The sequence below is a fragment of the Schistocerca piceifrons genome, chromosome X, assembly GCF_021461385.2.
Source record: "Schistocerca piceifrons isolate TAMUIC-IGC-003096 chromosome X, iqSchPice1.1, whole genome shotgun sequence".
In the NCBI taxonomy this organism is placed as follows: Eukaryota; Metazoa; Arthropoda; class Insecta; order Orthoptera; family Acrididae; genus Schistocerca; species Schistocerca piceifrons.
In genome coordinates this window covers 530,861,048-530,887,629 of record NC_060149.1, presented here as the reverse complement: position 1 = coordinate 530,887,629, position 26,582 = coordinate 530,861,048, and positions in this window count along the sequence as shown.

The window sequence follows — 26,582 nt, the reverse complement described above, 5'->3', positions numbered from 1 at the left end:
ATTCAACGAAACATCATCGATATGGACTTTCGGAGTCGAGGGCTCACTCGTGTACCCTTGATGACTTCACGACACAAAGCTTTACTCCTGGACCCATAAACACCGACATTGAACTGTTGATGACTGGAAACATGTTCCGTGGTCGGACGAGTCTCGTTTCAAATTGTATAGAGCGGATGGACGTGTACAGGCATGGAGACAACCTCATGAATCCATCAGGGGATTGTTCAAGCTGGTGGCGGCTCTGCAATGATACGGGACGTGTGCAAAATGATTCAAATGCCTCTAAGCACCATGGGACTTAACATCTGACGTCCTCAGTCCCCTAGACTTAGAACTACTTAAACCTAACTAACCTAAGGACATCACACACATTCATGCCCGAGGCAGGATTCGAACCTGCGACCGTAGCAGCAACGCGGTTCCGGACTGAATCACCTAGAACCGCTTGACCACAACGGCCGGCCGGGCGTGTGCAGTTGGAGTGGTATGAGACCTCTGATACGTCTAGATACGACTCTGACAGGTGAAACGTACGTAAGCATCCTGTCTGATCACCTGCATCCTTTCACGTCCATTGTGCATTCCGACGGACTTGGGCAGTTCCGAGAGGTTCTAGGCGCTACAGTCCGGAACCGCGTGACCGCTACGCTCACAGGTTCGAATCCTGCCTCGGGCATGGATGTGTGTGATGTCCTTAGGTTAGTTAGGTTTAAGTAGTTCTAAGTTCTAGGGGACTGATGAACTTAGTAGTTAAGTCCCATAGTGCTCAGAGCCATTTTTTGGGCAGTTCCAGCAGGACAATGCAACACCCCACACGTCCAAACTTGCTACAGAGTGGCTCCAGTAACACTCTTCTGAGTTTAAACACTTCCACTGGTCACTAAACTCTCCAGAAATGAGCATTATTGATCATATCTGGATGCTATGCAATGTGCTGTTCAGAAAAGATCTCAACCCCATCGTACTCTTACGGAATTATGGAAAGCCCTGCAGCATTCTTGGTGTCAGTTCCCTCCAGCACTACTTCAGATATTAGTCGAGTCCATGCCACGTCGTGCTGCGGCAGTTCTGCGTGCTCGCGGGGGCCATACACTATATTAGGCGGGTGTACCAGTTTCTTGGGTTCTTCAGTGAATTTTCATATGGAAAATATTTAGTTACACATTGTGCATTCCCATTTTCCCTCAGCTGATCGACCAGACCGCTATTTGATCAGAAGGACTGCAGATTCTCTTGTCTGCTCAATGAGGAAGACTGCAGATTCTCTAATATTAAATGAGAAAAAAACATTAACACATATATATGGCAAACAGAAGATCTGAATGATAGTATGTACAATAAGAAGAATATTTTGCAATTTTGTTAGTCCCCAGTTGTTCCACGAGCTCAAAACAATGTTTGCAACCCCAAAGTTAAAGCAATGACCTCTATGAGATTAAGCTGGGCTTTTTATACCCAGCAAAAAATTGTGGAGGAGAATTCCCACTTGAAATTTCTTCGCCAAATCGGATCTTATGTGTGTTGTAGAAACTGCAGGTTCAATTCCAGACCGCAGATTCTGTAACACTAACAGAGAACAAAAACCATGTATATACAGGGTAGTCAGAAAAAATCTCGAAAGGTTGTAAGGAAGTTGCAGGATAGGTTGTGCTGATAAATAATTGTTAGGAAAAAATTCGATAAGTTGTGCCATTTCCTATTTAATTAACACTGTAGTTAGCCAGTCAGGCCGCATATCCAGCTATATGTAAGAGTTTATGAATAAAAAGTGTAAAATCCATGTGTTGTGTTTTTTCTCTATAAAGTTCTTTATATGCTAATGCAAAGCTAAAATTAGTGTCATGGCTAAGTGTAGAAAACCCCGTTGTCACATAGACTTCGTAGTAAGTGACCGGTCTTGCAATACTACTGTCTGGTTATAACTGGATGCGGAGACTGCCGGAATCATACATAGAACAGGTTTCTGGTTATTGATGAAACAAGAACATGGAATGAGGGGCGATACAGATGAAATTTCCAGGAGTTGCTTTTTAAGGGTATACGGAACGCCCTATGCTTACAATGTTAAATTGAGCTAAAAGTTAGGAACATTTTCTCATTTGTTGTTTGGACGATACTCTTGATTTTTTCACAGAACGCAGAGATATTTTCTGCTTTTATGCTGAATTATTAATTTTGAAAAAATAATGTATAGTTTTTCAGATATTTTATTTTTTGTAAATGTTAAAAAAGTTATACATTTTAACAAGTATTTTAAAATTATATACATTAATACAAAATAATTCCACGTATCTTTTAATTCAGATATATTAGAAGGTCTTAAGGAACAATTACAGAACATTTCATCTTTCTACTATAAATAGGCCCTGAGAAAATGTACCTTATACACAAAAAAACTAAAGTTACGGGAAATTAGCTTCAAAGTTGTTACTTCAGTACAAGCCTGCTCCATAGCTTGTATCATCAGAATCGTCCAACAGCTCCCTCTTGATGGCTCTGCTATGCTGTCTAGCCATCTTTGAATATACTTTTATGGCATTACCTGAAGACCTGAGCCATTCCTTGTCCAAACAAAGCATAGCTGCGGCAGTTCGTAGTCCTACACAGAGCCCCAACTTCTGCAGAACTTTGCACTTCGTTATATTGCCCTGATTGAATGATGAAACAGCATCATAAACGCCAAAGTGAAGTGTGTTTATACCCACAAACACAGTTTTAGGTAGTCTATTCCATATCACATGGTTCACACACTAATTTGGATTTTGAGTCCGGCCATGAAGACATTTCTTTAGTAGACTAATATCTGCGAGGTCTCGGAATATTGGTTTTATTTCATCCACTATGGCAGGTGGCAGGTGATGAGGGTGATTGTATTGTTTCTTAGTTACCTTGCCTCTGTTGTACTTGCACCAACTATCGTCTCCTTTTGGACATAGCCCATGTTGGGGATTCTCATTGTTTGAAGCTCTATGAAAAAACAGGGCCCAGACTGCTCTTCTCATTAATTCTGCATCTGCTGTATTTTGTCTTATTGCTAGACCATAGCACTCCTGAATATGATCTACTGTAGCATCTGTCAGTCTATTTTTCCCATCTAAAGTTTTTCCATCGCTCAATTTCTTGCCTTTCATGCTAGCCTTGAGCCGTCGAAGTATTGATCCCATCCTTTTCTGAACATGGCCAACACACTCCAGTTTGGAAATTTTCACATCGTTACCATAGGGTCTCAGTTCCTAAATTTCTTTGAAAGCTTTTGAGTCACCATCTCCCAGATAATTTATGTGTCTAACGTTGTACCATTTTACTGAGCGTTGATAAATACTTCTTACACCAGCAACTTCCATACCACCACTTGACCCATAGTAATTTGCCATGCACTCCTCTTCATGTTTATTTTTCATTTTCTCCTTGCATCTGCAATGCTTGGAAAGTATTGCCACATCAACTACCTTACCAGTGTCTACACTTGTAGCTGTTAGTACACTATTCAGAGATGTGTGGCCTCTCTTCTGCCAGCTTCCATCAAAAGCTATGGACAAGACTCTGCTATTATTATTTTCAGTATCTGCTTCCTCCACAGCATCTTTCATGTTTTCCTGTGCCACATCTTCGACAGCAGAGCCTATTGCAATTATGTGTTTGTTAAATTTTGAAAGTGGAGGAGGGAGGTTCATCACACCACACAACATGGCACCTGCAGCCCTGCCCTTTCCTATACACCGTAATCCATAAACCAGTCTAATATATATATCGTATACTTTACCTGTATCTGCAGTAACATGTGAGGAATTGAAGAAAGTAACACTGTGTTTGCAATAACTGCACATCAACTCTAATTCACAAGCAAGTCCTACATGTAAGTTTGTTTTCAATGAAACACCACATTTTCCACATTGTTTGCAGCACACATTGTTCTCCAAAACGTCTGATAATAAAGAGACGTTAATTACCTCATATTTTGTTGTCCCAGCATTTAGTTTCTTGTATTCTTCTTCAATTCCGGCTAGTTTTCTTCTTGAAGCACTTTCCGGTGTAGTGGCAGCAGCATCACTCAATGTATCACTACCAGTGTTGAGGTTAGTCGCTACTGGGACATCAGATACTGATGAAGATGAATCAGACGAATTTTTAGTACACTTTACTTTCTTGCGCCAATGTACACGCTTTCTAAATACCTTCAGACTAGGTCTTGGCATGTTGAAGGAAAGAAAACTCAATGACTTCTCCACATACGGCTTTCACAACAATGACATGGATGTACTCACAAAGGAAACAATACAAATGGTGCAGAATCTATTGTGAACTGTCTAGCAGTGTAGCCAACAGAAAAGCTAACTCTCTTGTGCTCAATTATATCTCTGGCAAGACTGTCTATATCAGGTATATTTCGCGTCTCATATACAAGGTGCGGAACATCGTGTGTCGACATTATTTTAAAAAATTATTTAAAATAGTTCTATTCACGTCATCCAAATATTTTATACATGGTATTAAACGGGAGAGTCTAAATTTTTCGAAAATGCATTTACCCAAAAATCGATTTTTTCATCGAAAAACTCATTCCGTATACCTCCGTATACATCATATCTCTGAGAGCTGAGTTACTGAATATTCTTATACATGTATACAAAACTATTCAGTATGTTGATTCAGACCATTAAATGAGCGTCGGGAAACTACAGGGTGACAACTATTGAACTACATGAAGAAAAACGTAAATCAATACAAACTACGGGGTGCACATACTTTATTCAACATGTAAACGTCACTACAGATAATCGAAATTAGGTTATGACATGTGTTCGATATGCTTCCCATCATTGGCAATCATGTGGTGCAGACGAATAGCGAAATTCTGCATGACGCACTGAAGTGTCGGAACATCGATGCTATCGGTGACCTCCTGAATGGCTGTTTTCATCTCAGCAATGGTTTTGGGGTTATTGCCATACACCTTGTCTTTAATGTAGCCCCACAAATAGCAGTCGCATGTGTTCAGATCCAGAGAATATGGCGGCCAATCGAAGCTCATGCCAGTGGCCTCTGGGTACCCCAGAGCCTGACACTGCCCTGCTTCGCTGGGATCGAGGTCCGTTTTGCATGAACCAAATCTTGTCGAAACCAGCGTCACTTTGGACAATGGGGATGAAATCATCTTGCCATCAAGAAATATCGAACGGATTATTCCGCGAGTGGACGCTGCACACCACACAGTCGTCCGTTGAGGGTTATGAGACTTCTTGGTCGTGAAATGCGGATTCTCAGTCTCACAAATGCGCCAGTTTTGCTAATTGACGAATCCATACAAATGAAAGTGGTCTTCGTCGCTAAACCAAACCAGGCATGTGCATACTAATTCCCATCATGCCCCGGGGTCAACTGTGCAGTTTGAAGTCCTAACGCAAACCGTTCAGAAGTTATTACGATTTTATTTCGTATCGTTCAATAATTGTCACCCTGTGTGTAACACCACAGAATAACTTAGTATTTTAACAGATCAGGTAATGGAGCTAGAAACAAAACTTGCTTCTACAACGCAAAGATAAAAACAAAGCTAACTACTCTACTATTCATTGCACACTGGACAAATTCACACTCATTTCACGCATTCTTTCCGAGGGAGTGAGGCACAGGCCAGACATCCATTTGTACGTTGATTCAACAGTTGAGTCTACTAATGAACATATTAAATGTCATAGCGGGAAAACTGAAAGAATAATGATCATGCAGCTCTCGAAGAATGAAAGTGCAGTGAATCCAAACCATTAGCTGCTTACAGGCGTTGATAATTATCAACGGGCACAGCTGAAAATGTGTGCCCCGATCGGGACTAGAACCCAGGATCTCCTGCTTACATGACAGACACTCTACCCGACCTTTTTTTTTCATTTTGTTCGTAGTTGATCGTTGTGTTTGGTCGTTGCGGACATCAGGGGACAGCCGTTCAAGTTCGATGTTGTTTCTGTCACTCAGTTTTTTATTACAGAGGCCAACCAGCTCTCTGACCGAACACGCTGAGCTACCGTGCCGGCTAATGAGTCATCGAGGACACAGAGCCGGCCGTTGTGGCCGAGCGGTTCTAGACGCTTCAGCCCGGAACTGCGCTGCTGCTAAGGTCGCTGGTTCGAACCCTGCCTCAGGCATGGGTCTGGGTGATGTCCTTTTGTTAGGTTTAAATAGTTCTAAGTCTAGGGGACTGATGACCTCAGATATTAAGTCCCATAGTGCTCAGAGCCATTTGAATTTTTTGAGGACATAGAGGACAGTGCGACTGCAGGGACTTATCTCTGGCACGCTCCCTGTGAGACCCATACTTCCAACCTACTGTCCACAGACTACATTTGTAGTGCTCCCTGCCCACTATACTCATTGCTCGTGGCAGTCAACCTACCGATTCCCGTAAGAGTTCGGGCAATGCGAGTGCTTCCGCACTGAAGAAGATCATGGGCCGGAAAGCCTCATCTATATGAAGGTGGTACCTGTGTTCTTTCGGACATGTTGATATTTATCAACGCCTGTAAGCAGCTAATGGTTTGGATTCATTGTAATTTCATTCAACAGATAGTGTAGTGGCATAGCTACCACAGCGCCATCTGTATCTACCCTTCATAGAGAATGTTGACAGCCAGAAGGCTTAGTGTGGTGCAAATGTGTGAAGCAAACAGGCAACCATGCCACAGAGATGCTCTCGTGCTTCCTACAGCCAAATGAGCGAGTTTGAGAGGGATCAAATTGTGGCCTTCCGTGTGGCGCAATGCTCCTTTCGAAGAATTGTCACACAAGCTTGACGTGCAATATCAGTTGCGTAACGGTGCTGGTATCAGTGGTCACGTGAACATTCTCACACTCGTAGACAAGATTCTGCATCTCCACAAAGTACAGACGTCTATCAGAATAGTTGTATCCCTCTGTCCTTTACCCGGGCTCCCTCTCCACTCCCCTTCCATCCTGTTTTTTTCTCCACCTACCCACTCCTTGACTCCATTCTCTCCCCACCGAGTCCTTTTTCTTTCCCCTCCACTGTCTTCCCCACTCCTTTCTCACATCTGCCGCGCTCCCCCCCTTTTTCTGTGCCCTCTCCATCGATATGCTCCCCCCTTTTTTCTTGCTCTTCCTCTCCTCCCCCCTTTCCCCCCTCACCTGTCCAGGTTCTCCCCTCTCCCCCCCCCCCTCCCAATATGCCTTCGTACTCTATAGTGCAGTGTTTCCATGAGTGTTCAGTGTTGTGTGTCCCCTTTTTAAGTGTTGTGAACAGCCACCATACTGTCGCTAGGTGTGTTTTTAACTGTTGCAAACAGAAACCAGACTGTCGCTGTGTTTTTTAATTGTACTTATCTATTTACTATGTGTTTTCATCAGCATCACCGACCCTTTTTTTTATATTTTCTTCGCAACTCTTTTGCCATATTTCCGTTTTAACAGTCGCCGTTTTATCGTCTCCTTTTATTGTTATGATATCGCCTAATTCTGTTTTTTAACTTTTCTGTAGGCTGCAGAGCGGCATATTGTGCTGCTGCCAGCCCACCCTCCCCCCTCCCTCCCCCGCCGCCACTGGGGGGAGGAGGGGAGGGCGAATCGAAATCCAATAAAGAAAACATAGTTGTATTGTAAGGGCTGCAGTGGCAGATCGTACAGCTACCACAGCACAGATAAAGGGGATTGTGAGCCCAAACCGTTTTCAACCAGTTATTAGTAATGAGACTATGGGCACACACACTTCTAACCCGTCTTTCACTCACGCCACAGCGTTGATATGCACGGCTCGACTGTGTGCGGAATTAGTATTTAATTTAGGGGCGACTAGACACTTCAACAAGAACAACAAACAGCAGGACTAGCGTTGTCGCAACTTAACAAATAGCGTCTAGTCCCCTATTGTTACATCAATGCCCGTTCCCAACTGACCATGGTTGATTGGCTAATGGAGATGGGTGCCTTCAATAACTGCTTACACAACATTACTGATTTACGTAATTTATTAATAATAGTTCACTGAAAATCAAGTCTTAAAACACTTCATAGAAAGGCTAGTTAAATAACTGTTCCTTTGATTAATCGGGTAATAAATTCTCAACCAATAACAGTAGCAAACAACATCACTTGCAAATAAATGGTAGAAAGGCACCTTACAAACTTCAGAATTCACATTCATTTAACACGCAAATATAAAAACATATCCAAAACTCACAGTTAGCGTATTTGTCAAATTCCAGTATTTATAACCCGCTGTACTACAGCACAGAACTGACAATTTCAAATCTGTCCAATGAGTAATCCAGATAACAGAAAATTATGTTCACAAATAAGAAATATAATCACTTTATGACAACGTCCATCCGACATTGGCCACACTTTTACACAATCGTAATTTCCGTTGAAAAGTGACAGTTACTGCCCAATCTCCACACAGTTAAGTAAACTAACACCACAGAAGTCACTAAAGGTTAATACACGTACCGTATTCCACTGCTTTCTTCTCCAGTATCATGACATCCTTATTGTGGGCAAACATGCTACAGCACAGCGTGTTCTGGTTGGGCACACACTAACTTGTTTTTCTGCCATGGCAAAACACCCACAAACGACGTCGGCCACAGCTCGCCGTAACTTGCGTCCATACAATTGCAGAGCCCACGGCTTATCGTTCCACAGCAGCGTTGAATTCCCAAGCAGTTCATCACCACAGAGTTCCAAAATTATTAATGCACAATTCGGACCATCCGGACCCCAACACTTTGCTGTTCTGTCCTTCTCGCTCGGTACTTTCCAACCCTCCTCTCCTCGTCGCCAGAGAGCCACTCGCCGCAAACTCGACGCCCCAGTATCTCTGGCGAGGCCAATATCGACCTTAACACTCGCAGCCGGAACACTATCGTACTGAAAATTGGCACAACTGGTGCCATTAGAGGATCACTTGTAAGATGTAATGATTCACCGTGGTCTTCAGCAATGAACGTCATTGCCTGCATGCAAGTAATTGTCATTTACATGCATGATGTAGACCTCGTGAGCAATGTCTTATAGAGTGCATACGTCCAAGTCACACTGGCCCCGTACCAGGCCTTATGGTCTAGGGTGCAATAAGCTGCGACTCTCGTTCACCTTTTGTGTTTCTGAAGGGGGCACTCAGTATGTGCAGAATGTTGTTAGACCCGTTATTTTGCCTTTCTTGCAACAGAAAAATGATCTGTAGTTACAACAATGCTCGCCCACACATTGCCCGTGAAACTCTACGTGCTCTGCAAGGTGTGCAGCAACTTCCCTGGTCAGCACAATCTCTGGAATCGTCTCCAATCCAGCCTGTGTGGGATACGACGGGACAAGAAGTGACTCATGCGACTTGTCAACCAACAATTATTACAAAAGTATGTGAACAGGTCAAGCAGGTATGGCATAATCTAACCCAGGACAGTAGTAGCCATCTGTGTGGTCAACTGGATGTCAGAGCAGCCCCTGCATTGCTGCCCATGGACGCTACACCATGTATTACTCGCGCAAACAAAGTTGACACTCGGCGCGGTGGCTGATGGGAGTGACTGTAAATGGGAAATGCCTTTAGGTTCGCTCCCATCAGCCACCGCGCCGAGTGTCAACTTTGTTTGCGAGTGTAATACTAACATTGGTGTTCCAGCATAGGTTAATGCCGTTTGTGCTATTGGTCTGTAAATGTAATTAATTTCGTGTACTCCATATGCATCGTTGCCACAATAAAACTTGAGTGAACCGGAAACCACTTAAATGGAGTAGAAATTCTTTTTATGACTGTGTATTTTAATGTTAAAAAAAAAGTTCAAATGTGTGTGAAATCTTATGGGATTTAACTGCTAAGATCATCAGTCCCTAAGCATACACACTACTTAACCTAAATTATCCTAAGAACAAACACACACACCCATGCCCGAGGGAGGACTCGAACCTCCGCCGAGACCAGCCGCACAGTCCATGACTGCAGCGCCATAGACCGCTCGGCTAATGTATTTTAATGGTCATTGATAGATACACATGATTTAGCTGCGTTAATATCACCGTATTTCATCAACCACCATGACTGGTCGAATTTAACTGCATGGGTGATTGATGAGTTTCATTCCCAAACTGAGGTTTTGTTGCAGGTTTCTATAATATGGTATACATCCTTTTTATCCACAGTGTCGTTATGAACAAGGGGAGCGAACCGTTTCGTGGAACTTAGTGTTCTGTATAGAGCAGCAAAACATTGTGTGCACCATAGAAACTATTAGGATATGCCAAGGCTGCGTACAAGACATCTATATCAGAATCCGCTGCCCCATCTGAGAAATTACTTTATATGACCATTACATCATGGAACGTCCATTGAGACCCTCCAGCAGACAGAGATTATTGCGTGGCATGTCTGTATAAATTGGTTACATCAGAGTACAATATTTAACACGTATTTCTTGGTGTTTTGTTGGACGTTTCACCCATTCACAGGTTATTTGCCTTGATGTGCCTATAGACACACTGGCAAAGTCTTCCATGAATCCTGCACTCACAATTACCCATTTTCTGCATCTGCTATGTCACTGCCTGTAAGATTATTGGAAAATGTGGTTACGTCAGGCAATGTGGTCTCGTTGAGTTTCTACATTAAACCCAGATGTTCATATGGGAATACCCCTTTTTTCGTCAAGCGCTAAAATTTATTATCATTGGTATGCATGGCTCGAGTGAGATGTATATGGTCCTGATGCATGATTTCAGCAAGTTTCTGAAGCGATGTACGCGTAAATCATACTGAGTATAGGGAGAGTAGCATAATATTCTTTGTGTTTCATATAGAAAATGAGATACATTTTTCTGTACTTTCAGCTACGACACTAATCTGATCACTGTACATACCGAATCACCCAAGTACTCAACAAGGAAATGATCGCCATAGCCACTCAACTTTAGAAAGAAAATGGGCATGTTTCATGGTAGTTTGTAGTTCAGTTTGCTTGTACAGTGTGCTTGTGCATTGTCAATTAGATGACAATATCTACATGCAGTTTCTGCTTTCTTAGTTATCGACAGCATATAAATGTAGCAGTCAATTGCGTTCTTGTATAATGATCTATTTTTCTGTAATATTTTCATGGAAACCTGAATGTGATAAATCACATCAGTTTTCCCTGCAAATTCTTCATGCTCAGAGAGCAGCCATCTTACAGGATTTATCCAGAATAATTAAGACTCGAGTCTTATGAACATACAACCAGATACACTGCTGCATATGGTATGTAACTTTCTGTGATGGTGGTATGTGAGGCAGTAGGGTCATCCTCACAGCGTGCCACAGGAATGAGAAGGCATCTAGACTCAACATATACCTCAAGGAGTAACCACTATCGGTGGGGTGGTGGAATTCGTTAAATTTTAAGTACTTATTCGCCTTGGTATGCATCTTTACATGTACTGAGTCCTGTGTAGAGCCATCTAGCAGATGCTGTCTCAGTTGCTCAGTCATATAAAATAGGTTCAGGCGCCTACAGAAAATATGACATGTAGGCCAATGTGAATTTAATTGGGAAGTAATTAGACGAGATGTGTTCTTGTGTTCTTGATACAGCAGTAGCGCTGTTTATAACCCAGAAAGAATAGCAACAAATCTGCATGTCTCTGGTGCTGGCAGGTGTCTGGAGAGGTGAAGGGGTCCAACAAAATTATGCTCACCAGGCTTGCTTTCCTTCAGGAAGTAAACTTGAAGTGATATGTTGGGATTCTTCCACTTCTGCAGTTCCACAGAGAAATCAGTACAAGTAAAGTTATAATACCCATGAATCGTATGTGTATGGTATCAAGTCGTACACTCAGGATATATCTTAATATCTCTGTCACAGGCCACAAGTGACCAGGCAAAGCAAAAACTGTCGTTATTTTGGACATTAATAATACCAATTTTAGCAGCTATATCCTCTGTAAGAGGGATTTAGGAGGACCCCCATTTAATCGATCAAATTCATGTACATGAATGTCTAAATACAGGATTCTACTTGCAGCTTTCCCAGATCCTCTTTCTTGCCCGTCAGAGAATTGCATCTGTACGACATTCAAGGTGATTTCCTCAGACTATTTGAGAACTGAGATGCCTCACAATATCATGCCATTTTCATCCCATATATGCACAATGGTTTTTCTTCCAACATTACCGTCATATGTTAGTGAATAAATGAGTTCACTAGCCTAAATAACAGGATGCTGCAGATCTTTTACAATTTTAGGAAGCTCCATTTCCATATCATATACTGTACCTAAATGCACTTCTAATTGCTGAGTACAGTAAAGCTGTGGTGTGACATGTGGGTTGCTCACTGGCGCTAATAAGATGGCCAAGAAGCTGCTTCTAGCCAAAATGTCATTATCATAACTAGCAGGGGTCGACAGTCCAGGCTATGGTATTGTGACGGTCCTGGTTCTCGTTATCATGACTGCACACACAGGTCTGATTGTGATGTCGATAGCTACGGCTCAACTGTTGATGCAAGGAAGAAAAACCTATGATAGATAATTATTGGCTATTAAATACAAATGTAAATTATTATTTTTTACATGAACTGGTACTTGAATAAGCAGTTACCTGCCGATTTGTACCTGATCATATGAATTTCATCTCATCATCAATTGTTAGAGGCTCTGTTTTGGCCAGGTATTAAACAAAGTGTCAACCTATTCTTATATGTTTATGTCACAATGATGCTGTGATTCAGATACCTCATGATTTTCAACATCAACATGAACATGGCTGGCCCTCAAGTGCCATCCATTAATATTGTTAGGCTTGTGGTGGTAGGTCTGATATACATATATATCGCAGCCTATGATACTCGCACAAACGATAACCCGCACTGAAAGCATGCAGCATATGAGATTGGGACTCAGCTGAAGTATATACAGGGTGTTACAAAAAGGTACGGCCAAACTTTCAGGAAACATTCCTCACACACAAATAAAGAAAAGATGTTATGTGGACATGTGTCCGGAAACGCTTAATTTCCATGGCGAAGAGTTCTCGGGCTTCCAGCCGGGTGGCGGTGTCTTCAAACAGCGACGTTTCGACGAGTGACATACTCATCATCCAGATGATGATGAGTATGTCACTCGTCGAAACGTCGCTGTTTGAAGACACCGCCACCCGGCTGGAAGCCCGAGAACTCTTTGCCAGCTGTATACGCCGGGAAAGCATACACTCACGCTTAATTTCCATGTTGGAGCTCATTTTAGTTTCGTCAGTATGTACTGTACTTCCTCGATTCACCGCCAGTTGGCCCAATTGAAGGAAGGTAATGTTGACTTCGGTGCTTGTGTTGACATGCGACTCATTGCTCTACAGTACTAGCATCAAGCACATCAGTACGTAACATCAACAGGTTAGTGTTCATCACGAACGTGGTTTTGCAGTCAGTGCAATGTTTACAAATGCGGAGTTGGCAGACGCCCATTTGATGTATGAATTGGCACGGGGCAATAGCCGTGGCGCGGTACGTTTGTATCGAGACAGATTTCCAGAACGAAGACGTTCGAAGCAATTGATCGGCGTCTTAGGGAGCACGGAACATTCCAGCCTATGACTCGCGACTGGGGAAGACCTAGAACGACGAGGACACCTGCAATGGACGAGGCAATTCTTCGTGCAGTTGACGATAATCCTAATGTCAGCGTCAGAGAAGTTGCTGCTGTACGAGGTAGCGTTGACCACGTCACTGTATGGGGAGTGCTACGGGAGAACCAGTTGTTTCCGTACCGTGTACAGCATGTGCAGGCACTATCAGCAGCTGATAGGCCTCCACGGGTACACTTCTGCGAATGGTTCATCCAACAATGTGTCAATCCTCGTTTCAGTGCAAATGTTCTCTTTACGGATGAGGCTTCATTTCAACGTGATCATATTGTAAATTTTCACAATCAACATGTGTGGGCTGACGAGAATCCGCACGCAATTGTGCAATCACGTCATCAACACAGATTTTCTGTGAACGTTTGGGCATGCATTGTTGGTGAAGTCTTGATGGGGCCCCATGTTCTTCCACCTACGCTCAGTGGAGCACGTTATCATGATTCCATACGGGATACTCTACCTGTGCTATTAGAACATGTGCCTTTACAAGTACGACACAACATGTGGATCATACACGATGGAGCTCCTGCACATTTCAGTCGAAGTGTTCGTACGCTTCTCAACAACAGATTCGGTAACCGATGGATTGGTAGAGGCGGACCAATTCCATGGCCTCCACGCTCTCATCTACATCTACATTTATACTCCGCAAGCCGCCCAACGGTGTGTGGCGGAGGGCACTTTACGTGACACTGTCATTACCTCCCTTTTCTGTTCCAGTCGCGTATGGTTCGCGGGGAGAACGACTGTCTGAAAGCCTCCGTGCGCACTCGAATCTCTCTAATTTTACATTCGTGATCTCCTCGGGAGGTATAAGTAGGGGGGAGCAATATATTCGATACCTCATCCAGAAACGCACCCTCTCGAAACCTGGCGAGCAAGCTACACCGCGATGCAGAGCACCTCTCTTGCAGAGTCTGCCACTTGAATTTGCTAAACATCTCCGTAACGCTATAACGGTTACCAAATAACCCTGTGACGAAACTCGCCGCTCTTCTTTGGATCTTCTCTATCTCCTCCGTCAACCCGATCTGGTACGGATCCCATACTGATGGGCAATACTCAAGTATAGGTCGAACGAGCGCTTTGTAAGCCACCTCCTTTGTTGATGGACTACATTTTCTAAGGACTCTCCCAGTAAATCTCAACCTGGTACCCGCCTTACCAACAATTAATTTTATGTGATCATTCCACTTCAAATCGTTCCGCACATATACTCCCAGATATTTTACAGAAGTAACCGCTACCAGTGTTTGTTCCGCTATCATATAATCATACAATAAAGGATCCTTCTTTCTATGTATTCGCAATACATTACATTTATCTATGTTAAGAGTCAATTGCCACTCCCTGCACCAAGTGTCTATCCGCTGCAGATCTTCCTGCATTTCGCTACAATTTTCTAATGCTGCAACTTCTCTGTATACTACAGCATCATCGGCGAAAAGCCACATGGAACTTCCGACACTATCTACTAGGTCATTTATACACTCCTGGAAATTGAAATAAGAACACCGTGAATTCATTGTCCCAGGAAGGGGAAACTTTATTGACACATTCCTGGGGTCAGATACATCACATGATCACACTGACAGAACCACAGGCACATAGACACAGGCAACAGAGCATGCACAATGTTGGCACTAGTACAGTGTATATCCACCTTTCGCAGCAATGCAGGCTGCTATTCTCCCATGGAGACGAGCGTAGAGATGCTGGATATAGTCCTGTGGAACGGCTTGCCATGCCATTTCCACCTGGCGCCTCAGTTGGACCAGCGTTCGTGCTGGACGTGCAGACCACGTGAGACGACGCTTCATCCAGTCCCAAACATGCTCAATGGGGGACAGATCCGGAGATCTTGCTGGCCAGGATAGTTGACTTACACCTTCTAGAGCACGTTGGGTGGCACGGGATACATGCGGACGTGCATTGTCCTGTTGGAACAGTAAGTTCCCTTGCCGGTCTAGGAATGGTAGAACGATGGGTTCGATGACGGTTTGGATGTACCGTGCACTATTCAGTGTCCCCTCGACGATCACCAGTGGTGTACGGCCAGTGTAGGAGATCGCTCCCCACACCATGATGCCGGGTGTTGGTCCTGTGTGCCTCGGTCGTATGCAGTCCTGATTGTGGCGCTCACCTGCACGGCGTCAAACATGCATACGACCATCATTGGCACCAAGGCAGAAGCGACTCTCATCGCTGAAGACGACACGTCTCCATTCGTCCCTCCATTCACGCCTGTCGCGACACCACTGGAGGCGGGCTGCACGATGTTGGGGCGTGAGCGGAAGACGGCCTAACGGTGTGCGGGACCGTAGCCCAGCTTCATGGAGACGGTTGCGAATGGTCCTCGCCGATACCCCAGGAGCAACAGTGTCCCTAATTTGCTGGGAAGTGGCGGTGCGGTCCCCTACGGCACTGCGTAGGATCCTACGGTCTTGGCGTGCATCCGTGCGTCGCTGCGGTCCGGTCCCAGGTCGACGGGCACGTGCACCTTCCGCCGACCACTGGCGACAACATCGATGTACTGTGGAGACCTCACGCCCCACGTGTTGAGCAATTCGGCGGTACGTCCACCCGGCCTCCCGCATGCCCACTATACGCCCTCGCTCAAAGTCCGTCAACTGCACATACGGTTCACGTCCACGCTGTCGCGGCATGCTACCAGTGTTAAAGACTGCGATGGAGCTCCGTATGCCACGGCAAACTGGCTGACACTGACGGCGGCGGAGCACAAATGCTGCGCAACTAGCGCCATTCGACGGCCAACACCGCGGTTCCTGGTGTGTCCGCTGTGCCGTGCGTGTGATCATTGCTTGTACAGCCCTCTCGCAGTGTCCGGAGCAAGTATGGTGGGTCTGACACACCGGTGTCAATGTGTTCTTTTTTCCATTTCCAGGAGTGTATATATTGGGAAAAGCAATGGTCCCATAACACTCCCCTGTGGCATGCCAGAGGTTACCTTAATTTCTGTAGACGTCTCTCCATTGATAACAACATGCTGTGTTCTGTTTGCTAAAAACTCTTCAATCCAGCCACACAGCTGGTCTGATATTCCGTAGGCGCTTACTTTGTTTATCAGATGACATTACGGAACTCTATCGAACGCCTTCCGGAAGTCAAGGAAAATAGCATATATCTGGGAGCCTGTATCTAATATTTTCTGGGTCTCATGAACAAATAAAGCGAGTTGGGTCTCACACGATCGCTATTTCCGGAATCCATGTTGATTCCTACAGAGTAGATTCTGGGTTTCCAAAAACGACATGATACGCGTGCAAAAAATATGTTTTAAAATTCTGCAACAGATCCACGTCAGAGATATAGGTCTATAGTTTTGCGCATCTGCTCGACGACCCTTCTTGAAGACTGGGACTACCTGTGCTCTTTTCCAATCATTTGGAACCTTCCGTTCCTCTAGAGACTTGCGGTACACGGCTGTTAGAAGGGGGGCAAGTTCTTTCACGTACTCTGTGTAGAATCGAATTGGTATCCCGTCAGGTCCAGTGGATTTTCCTCTTTTGAGTGATTCCAGTTGCTTTTCTATTCCTTGGACACTTATTTCGATGTCAGCCTTTTTTTCGTTTGTGCGAGGATTTAGAGAAGGAACTGCAGTGCGGTCTTCCTCTGTGAAACAGCTTTGGAAAAAGGTGTTTAGTATTTCAGCTTTACGTGTGTCATCCTGTGTTTCAATGCCATCATCATCCTGGAGTGTCTGGATATGCTGTTTCGAGCCACTTCCTGATTTAACGTAAGACCATAACTTCCTGGGATTGTCTGTCAAGTCGGTACATAGAATTTTACTTTCAAATTCACTGAACGCTTCACGCATAGCCCCCCTTACGCTAATTTTGACATCGTTTAGCTTCTGTTTGTCTGAGAGGTTTTGGCTGCGTTTAAACTTGGAGTGAAGCTCTCTTTGCTTTCGCAGTAGTTTCCTAACTGTGTTGTTGAACCACGGTGGGTTTTTCCCGTCCCTCACAGTTTTACTTGGCACGTACCTGTCTAAAACGCATTTTACGATTGCCTTGAACTTTTTCCATAAACACTCAACATTGTCAGTGTCGGAAGAGAAATTTTCGTTTTGGTCTGTTAGGTAGTCTGAAATCTGCCTTCTATTACTCTTGCTAAACAGATAAACCTTCTTCCCTTTTTTTATATTCCTATCTACTTCCATATTCAGGGATGCTGTAACGGCCTTATGATCACTGATTCCCTGTTCTGCACCTACAGAGTCGAAAAGTTCGGTTCTGTTTGTTATCGGTAGGTCCAAGATGTTATCTCCACGAGTCAGTTCTCTGTTTAATTGCTCGAGGTAATTTTCGGATAGTGCATTCAGTATAATGTCACTCGATGCTCTGTCCCTACCACCCGTCCTAAACATCTGTGTGTCCCAGTCTATATCTGGTAAATTGAAATCTCCACCTAAGACTATAACATGCTGAGAAAATTTATGTGAAATGTATTCCAAATTTTCTCTCAGTTGTTCTGCCACTAATGCTGCTGAGTCGGGAGGTCGGTAAAAGGAGCCAACTATTAACCTAGCTCGGTTGTTGAGTGTAACCTCCACCCATAATACTTCACAGGAACTATCCAATTCTACTTCACTACAGGATAAACTACTACTAACAGCGACAAACACGCCACCACCGGTTGCATGCAATCTATCCTTTCTAAACACCATAAGTGCCTTTGTAAAAATTTCGGCAGAATTTATCTCTGGCTTCAGCCAGCTTTCTGTACCTATATCGATTTCAGCTTCGGTGCTTTCTATCAGCGCTTGAAGTTCCAGTACTTTACCAACGCAGCTTCGACAGTTTACAATTACAATACCGATTGCTGCTTGGTCCCCACATGTCCTGACTTTGCCCCACACCCTTTGAGGCTGTTGCCCTTTCTGTACTTGCCCGAGGCCATCTAACCTAAAAAACCGCCCAGTCCACGCCACACAACCCCTGCTACCCGTGTAGCTGCTTGCTGCGTGTAGAGGACTCCTGACTTATCCAGCGGAACCCGAAACCCCGCCACCCTATGGCGCAAGTCGAGGAATCTGCAGCCCACACGGTCGCAGAACCGTCTCAGCCTCTGATTCAGTCCCTCCACTTGGCTCTGTACAAAAGGTCCGCAGTCAGTCCTGTCGACGATGCTGCAGATGGTGAGCTCTGCTTTCATCCCGCTAGCTAGACTGGCAGTCTTCACCAAATCAGATATCCGCCGGAAGTCAGAGAGGATTTCCTCCTATCCATAGCGACACACATCATTGGTGCCGACATGAGCGACCACCTGCAGATGGGTGCACCCTGTACCCTTCATGGCATCCGGAAGGACCCTTTCCACATCTGGAATGACTCCCCCCGGTATGCACACGGAGTGCACATTGGTTTTCTTCCCCTCTCTTGCTGCCATATCCCTAAGGGGCCTCATTACGCGCCTGACGTTGGAGCTCCCGTCTACCAGTAAGCCCACCTTCTGCGACCGCCCAGATCTTGCAGACTGAGGGGCAACCTCTGGAACAGGACAATCAGCCATGTCCGGCCGAAGATCGGTATCAGCCTGAGACAGAACCTGAAACCGGTTCGTCAGACAAACTGGAGAGGCCTTCCGTTCAGCCCTTCGGAATGTCCTTCGCCCCCTGCCACACCTCGAGACTTCCACTCTACCACAGGTGAGGGATCAGCCTCAATGTGGGCAATATCCCGGGCAGCCACAGTCGTAGTCCGATCGGGGGATGCGTGGGACGAGCTGGCCGTCCCCGAAAAACCCCCATCCGGACCCCCACAGTGATGCCCACTGGCAGCAGCCTCAAGCTGTGTGACCGAAGCCAACACTGCCTGAAGCTGGGAGCGAAGGGATGCCAACTCAGCCTGCATCCGAACACAGCAGTTGCAGTCCCTATCCATGCTAAAAACTGTTGTGCAAAGAACGTCTGAACTAATCTACAAAGAGCACAAACAATTCGACACAAAATTTAAACGGTTATTAAAATACAATATTGCCTAATAGATGCAGTAATGCTGCTACTTGCGCACTGCTGACACACTGCTCGGCGGCGGAAGGAGACTACGCGATTTTACTCTATTCAGGTACTAAAACGCGATGCTACACTCTCAAATACTATAATACGCCCGAAATTTATGAATTAAACAATGCAAGTACCAAAAACACGTAAAGAAATTAAGAATTAAACTATTTAACAAATAAGTGAGCTGAGAGTATACAACTTGCTGCTGGCAGCTGCTTATCCAATGGCGGCTGACCTCAACCCTCTTGACTTTCATTTATGGGGGCATTTGAAAGCTCTTGTCTACACAACCCCGGTACCAAATGTAGAGACTCTTCGTGCTCGTATTGCGGACGGCTGTGATACAATACGCCATTCTCCAGGGCTGCATCAGCGCATCAGGGATTCCATGCGATGGAGGTTGGATGCATGTATCCTCGCTAACGGAGGACATTTTGAACATGTCCTGTAACAAAGTGTTTGAAGTCACGCTGGTATGTTCTGTTGCTGTGTGTTTCCATTCCATGATTAATGTGATTTGAAGAGAAGTAATAAAATGAGCTCTAACATGGAAAGTAAGCGTTTCCAGACACATGTCCACATAACATACTTTTTTCTTTGTGTGTGAGAAATTTTTCCTGAAAGTTTGGCCGTACCTTTTTGTAACACCCTATATATATATATATATATATATATATATATATATATATATATATATATATATATATATATATGTGTGTGTGTGTGTGTGTGTGTGTGTGCATGAGTTTACTGCACTAAGTAACAAAATACTACAGATCATTTATGATTTTGGGAAGCTCCTTTTCCATATGATATCCTATCACTAAATGCACCTCTAATCACTAAGTACAGTTAAGATATTGTGTGACAAATGTGATGCTCATCAACACTAATAGGGTGATCAAGGAGTTTCTTCCAGCAAACAGGTTATTATTTTAAGTAGCAGACGTCGACAGTCCAGGCTGAGGTGATTGTGATGGTCATCTCTTACGTTACCATGACTGTCCAGGCAGGCATGATTGTGATATTGATGGCCACAGCTGGGCTGTTGATACAAGAGCCTTCCTGATGATTCCATCATTCCTGGAAGAAAAACATATGATAGATATGTATGGGCTATTAAGTACAAGTGTACTCGTAAATTATTATTGCTATCTACATGAACTGGTACTTACATAAGAAGTTATCTGCATCTGTATTTTTTGACTATATGACTTTACCTCAGTAACGATTTTTTGAGGTTCTAACTGGGCCAGATCATTAAATCAAACCTCAGCCCATTCTGACATATTTATGTCACAATGGACATGGCTGGCCCTCCTTTGCCATCCAGTTATATATTGCTAGCATTGTCTCAAAAAAAAAATAGAGAGAGTAAGAGAGACAAAGAAGAATCACAGAGGTAGCCATCTTGGACAGTCATGTTGGATTGTGACATTCTTTGAGGCAGCTGTCTTTTGCAGCTATCTTGGATTGTGATGCCAATGAGGAAGTCATCTTGAAAGTAGACTGTGATGTCGCTAAGGCAGTCATCTTGGGCAGCAGTCTTGGACTGTTGCGTCATTGAGGAAGTCATCTTCACCTTGAGAGAATCAATAGGGTAACTGCCCTTAAATAGGATAGAGGGATGGAAGAGTGAGGGTAATAAATTATCATAGTTATTTTAGTATCTTAGCTGTCTGGCAGGTACTTGTGGAGGGGGTCATAAATCATTGATAATGACCCTCGCAGTGCGTGGAGGGTTGAGGGAGGGGGGAAGGGGCTGAGGGTCATAAACCGTTGATAAGTGAGAGTAGGAAGACAGATGATAAATTAACCCTCAGGATACTGACATAGGTGATCTTCAAAAACCATCATACTTATTTAATATAAAAAATACAGCTTTTCTATCACTTGGTACAGAAAAACAAACATTCTTAAGGAAAAATTACACCACTGCAAATAAACCTGAATTTATTTTTAACATCTTGTTAATTACCGTATACCACTATTTACAAGTCGGATCTTCCATACTGTAGAAGAATTTTTGAGAAAATATGCCCCAAAATGTGACATGTTTTTGAAGTGATTTCTTTACCATCTTGATGATAGTACATGTCTCAGAAAAGCGAAATATTTAACACGACATACAGCATTATTTCCGTGTGCGGAATGTGAGCGAAAAATTACTTGTAAGCACTTAGCACGAAGGTTTCTATAATATATGCTACGTACTTAGTGTTTCTGTCAACTTGAAGACAATTTTCTGATATGAAGGCACACAAAAATCTAGATACAAATTCGGCGCTAACAGAGCTGACACGCAGCCTATGATACTCGCACAAACGATAACCGGCACTGAAAGAATGCAGCATATGGGATTAGGACTCAGCTGAAGACTATGAGATTTCCAAGATTACAGAAGTAATTCATGCGGGACTCGTTCTGGAGCGGCACCGGCGTTGTAGCGAAATGTGTCCTGCAGACTTCCTATCCCTCATTAATCTCGCTCAGGTGTAAGGAGCGTGGATCCCTAGAACACATACTACTCTAGTGCAACTAAATTACGAGGGAAAGAGCACTGAACTTCACACATAAAGATATAGCACAACTGAAAGGAATCCGCTCCATCACCTATTATTACGTAACTCCATGTATTGCGTAGTAAGGTTGTTCTCTTTCTCTGCCTCTGAGTGCCGTATCAAGAAACGTAGCAGGACTGTAGCTATGCACAATCTGTAGCTAGCTGAAGGGACACGTCTTAAAATGGAAACTCCCCACCTCACCCCATTCAGATTTAGTGTAAGATGGATCAGTGGATAGCCCGTCAAAAACTGAACACAGACCAAGCACGAAAACAGGAAGAAGACGTACCGAAATGTGAAAAAAGAAGCAGAATAGAAACAGTGAACGGTCCAAACTCCAGATGTGGAACATCGGGCGAATCTCAATACCTACGGCGTCGTGGTTATGTGGTCATGGTGCTGGGCTGCGCAGCTGGAGATCCGTGTTTAAATCTCGCTCGTGCCTCCTTTTCTTCATAAAATTATGAATTGTCCATCCGCTCACTGACGCGTCTGTCCGCAGCATTCAAATTTGTGTCTGTGTCGTGGTATAACGTCCATCTGCAACTGCAACAACGAGGTGTAACGAAGGGACTTTCAGACGTACGTACCACCTACTTCTTCTAAACAAGTACCAATTGTTATGACTCATTTGCTTCGTTTTGGAAGTTTTGACTCTTGAATTCCTTCATAGTTCACACCCGTTTATTTGTTGTTTTCATTTCTGTGAGAGGTCTACGCGACATCTCGCCTGCTCTCACTATTTATCACATTTACTTGCGACGGTAATATGTTCTTACCCCGTTAATCATGTTCTGTAACCAGTGTATAGTACGACAGTTGCCGAGATTGCAGAAGGTGGACAGACACGTCAATGGCCAGTGTGGTGTCACCGCCAGACACCACACTTGCTAGGTGGTAGCCTTTAAATCGGCCGCGGTCCGTTAGTATACGTCGGATCCGCGTGTCTCCACTATCAGTGATTGCAGACCGAGCGCCGCCACACGGCAGGTGTAGAGAGACTTCCTAGCACTCGCCCCAGTTGTACAACAGACTTTGCTAGCGATGGTTCACTGACAAAATACGCTCTCATTTGTAGCAAGGCGCCATTACCAGTTGCTATTGAGATTATGAATAATGTACCCTCAAGAGCGATGTTCACCATTTATGGATTAAAGTTAAGTATTCCAGCAGCTACGTACGTTTTTTGCTAAAGTCTAATTTCCTTGTCCTGTTCCAGACCTCATGCCAGCCTGCGTGAGTTAAACGCGTGCCTTTCGGCTTCCTCTCATACCGGCGTTGGCTCTCCTGCCAACCATAACAGCCAGACGGACAGTTCATAAATTTTGAAAAAAAAAGGGGGGGGGGGGGGCACGACGGAGATATGAACACGGATCTCCCGATTTGAGTACAACACGGTGACCGCACAACCACGCCGCCGTGGTTCTGTTATTTCGTTCGATGTTGCACATCTTGAGCTTGATCCGTTCACTGTTTCTATTTTGCTTCCTTTTTCACAGTTCAGTACACCTTGTTTTCATGCTTGATCTCTGTTCAGGGCCATTTTACCACTAAATCTGAGGGGGTTGCAATGGGGAGTTTCCCTTGTTAGTGACCTCCATGGTGAACTCTGGTCTGTGAGCATAGAACTGCAGATTCCTATCGTCTGCATGGTCCACAATGATGAAGCTAGCAGAATGCTTCCATTTGGTCTATGTGCCACTCCCAATTATTTACTAATTTCTGATTTTGGACATTATGCAATTTACTGTAACGGTGTCTTAAACAAGAAACTTAGATTAGCACAATACTTCATTAGAAGACTCCAACATGACCAGAACTATTCCACCTTTCAGATAAGGTACGAACTTTACTAACTCTCTTGTGGTTTTATTCCTAATGTAGTACATGAGAAATATTTCATGTGATTTCTATCTATGCTGAGTACATTCTGCAAGAAATTTACAGGCATTTGCGAAATAATTCACGAAATCCGTTATCTGTCCCCTTCCGCATGAACCTCTGTTGTGAAAATAGACCACACGTAACATTAATAATTCCGGGTAATCTTCTTGAAATCTCTATTTTACGTGGTGTTGAGGAAAATAAATTGCAGCATTTGCAGTGCGTGCTTCTATTACATTCAGTGTCCTTGACTGAAAAGTAAGTGTTAATATCAGGTTTTACTTAATGAATACTTGCTTAGTTCATTAGTAACTTTGATCATCAGTAGCGGCATGTCCAGGTAGACTATGTCTACATTGTTCATGAGCCCTATGCATTGTTTACATTTCATTATACAAATTACACACACTTACAGGTTTGACTAGTAGATTGCTTACTTGGATTTCTACAGCATCTCGTGGTGTTGTTTTGCACGTCAATAGAATGTAGAGACATAATTGAAATAAAACAGCATGAATTATCTGATAAGCCTCTCAATGTCCGGATCACACCAGAATTGTCATTGTTTATGCATTTCTTTAAACAGGTCGCAGAACCAGAAAATACTGTCTTTCACTTCCTACTGATATTTCGTGGCTACCATCTTGTAGTTACGCACGAATCAGAATACGAGGAACTTTGACATGCACGCTGAAACTGTTGTATCCAGAGACCCTAGCATTTCTAAGGGCAGCCAGGAGTCCTGAGTGCGGCATGTGGATCAGTCTAATCTTGTGGAGTCCGTTGCAGAGAACAGCTGTTATCAAATATCCAGGCAAGTATCGCACTGGAAACTCTTGTAGAGTGACAGATCTCCTAGTTCTCATTTTCCTCTTTGCGAATTTATTTAGTTCCTTAATCATGTATTTATATCAGCTAATCACTAGAAATTCGTTGGTATTTGAAAAAGTCCCTGAAATACATGTTGTGCGTTCAAGGACCTTTGGCGGAAAGGACAATTACAATTCGCTTCAGTATTTTATAAACGTGAGAGCACCTCACTGATTATGTTCCTATCGAGCATCCTGATTCAGTTTTTCTTTCCGTTTACGGGACATTCCTTTGTTAAAAACGTACGAGCACCAGCGTGAATTATTACTAGAAATACTTATCATGTTGTTGTTGTCTTCAGTCCGAAGACTGATTTGATGCACCTCTCCACGCTAGTTAACGTTACGCAATGCTCTGCATATCTGCATAACTACAGCCACATACATCCACTTGAACCTATTTATTGTAGCGAAGCCTTGAAATCCGTTCACAATTTAACCTCTCCACACACTCATTTCCCTCTCATTACCATATTAATTATTTCTTCATACCTCATGATGTGACCTTACACCAAATTGCGGCATTAATCTCTTTTCCTCCCTCTTCATTAGTTATTCGATCTACCTATCTAATCTTCTGTATCATCACAGTTCAAAAGCTTCCTGTTCTCATCTTGTCTGTCCAGCTTTTCGACCACATTTCACTTCCAGATAAGACTGGGCTCCATACAAAATAAATTTGTGGAGCGCTTGCCCGCGAATGACAAAGGTCCCGAGTTCGAGTCTCGGTCCGGTACACAGTTTTAATCTGCCAGGGAGCTTCGTATCAGTGAACACTCCGCTGCAGAGTGAAAATTTCATTCTGAAAACAAATTTACTTATTAGGCTTACTCGTATCATACCTGCATTATCTATCATGCAAACGCATTTGAATAAAATTAAGGGCAACATTTCCTTCTGTAGAGAAATGTCGTATTTTATAAATTTTACCTTCGTTTCGTGATCTTGACAAAGCACTTGTGCAGTAATAGGCAAAGAGCTCCATTCAGTTCTTTACTTCGAAATCTATTTCTACATTTAGCCAACTCCAGGTATGGCAAAAATTCAGCTCGTAAGCAAAACCACATAGAGCTCAAACTGACTGCCCGCTTTTCCCACTGCCACGCCACGCTGTCCGAACAGGAGGAGGGGGAAACTGCAAAGATGCTGTTTTTAGATGGCAATGCAGTCTCACTGCATACGATTTGATTTCATAGTTCATATTTCTCAACAACATAGATCACAAACGACACAAATATTCAGTACTGTTTGTTTTTGGCGCACCACGGCTGTAGCTTTTAGGGACGGAGTATTATGGCGCAATGCCCTACTCTAAAATACCAGTGCCCTACCTTAAAAATACCATCAAATAAGATAACATGCTAAGTAAATTGTTGGTTCATACACCGAAGAGCCAAAGAAAGTGGTACATCTGTCTAATATCGTGTAGGGCCCCCGCGAGCACGCAGAAGTGCCGCAACATGACGCGGTATAGACTAGACTGTCTGAAGTAGTGCTCGAGGGAATTGAGACCATGAATCCTGCAGGGCTATCCGTAAATCCGTAAGAGTACGACGGGGTGGGGATCTCTTCTGAACAGCGCGTTGCAAGGCATCCCAGATATGATCAATAGTTCT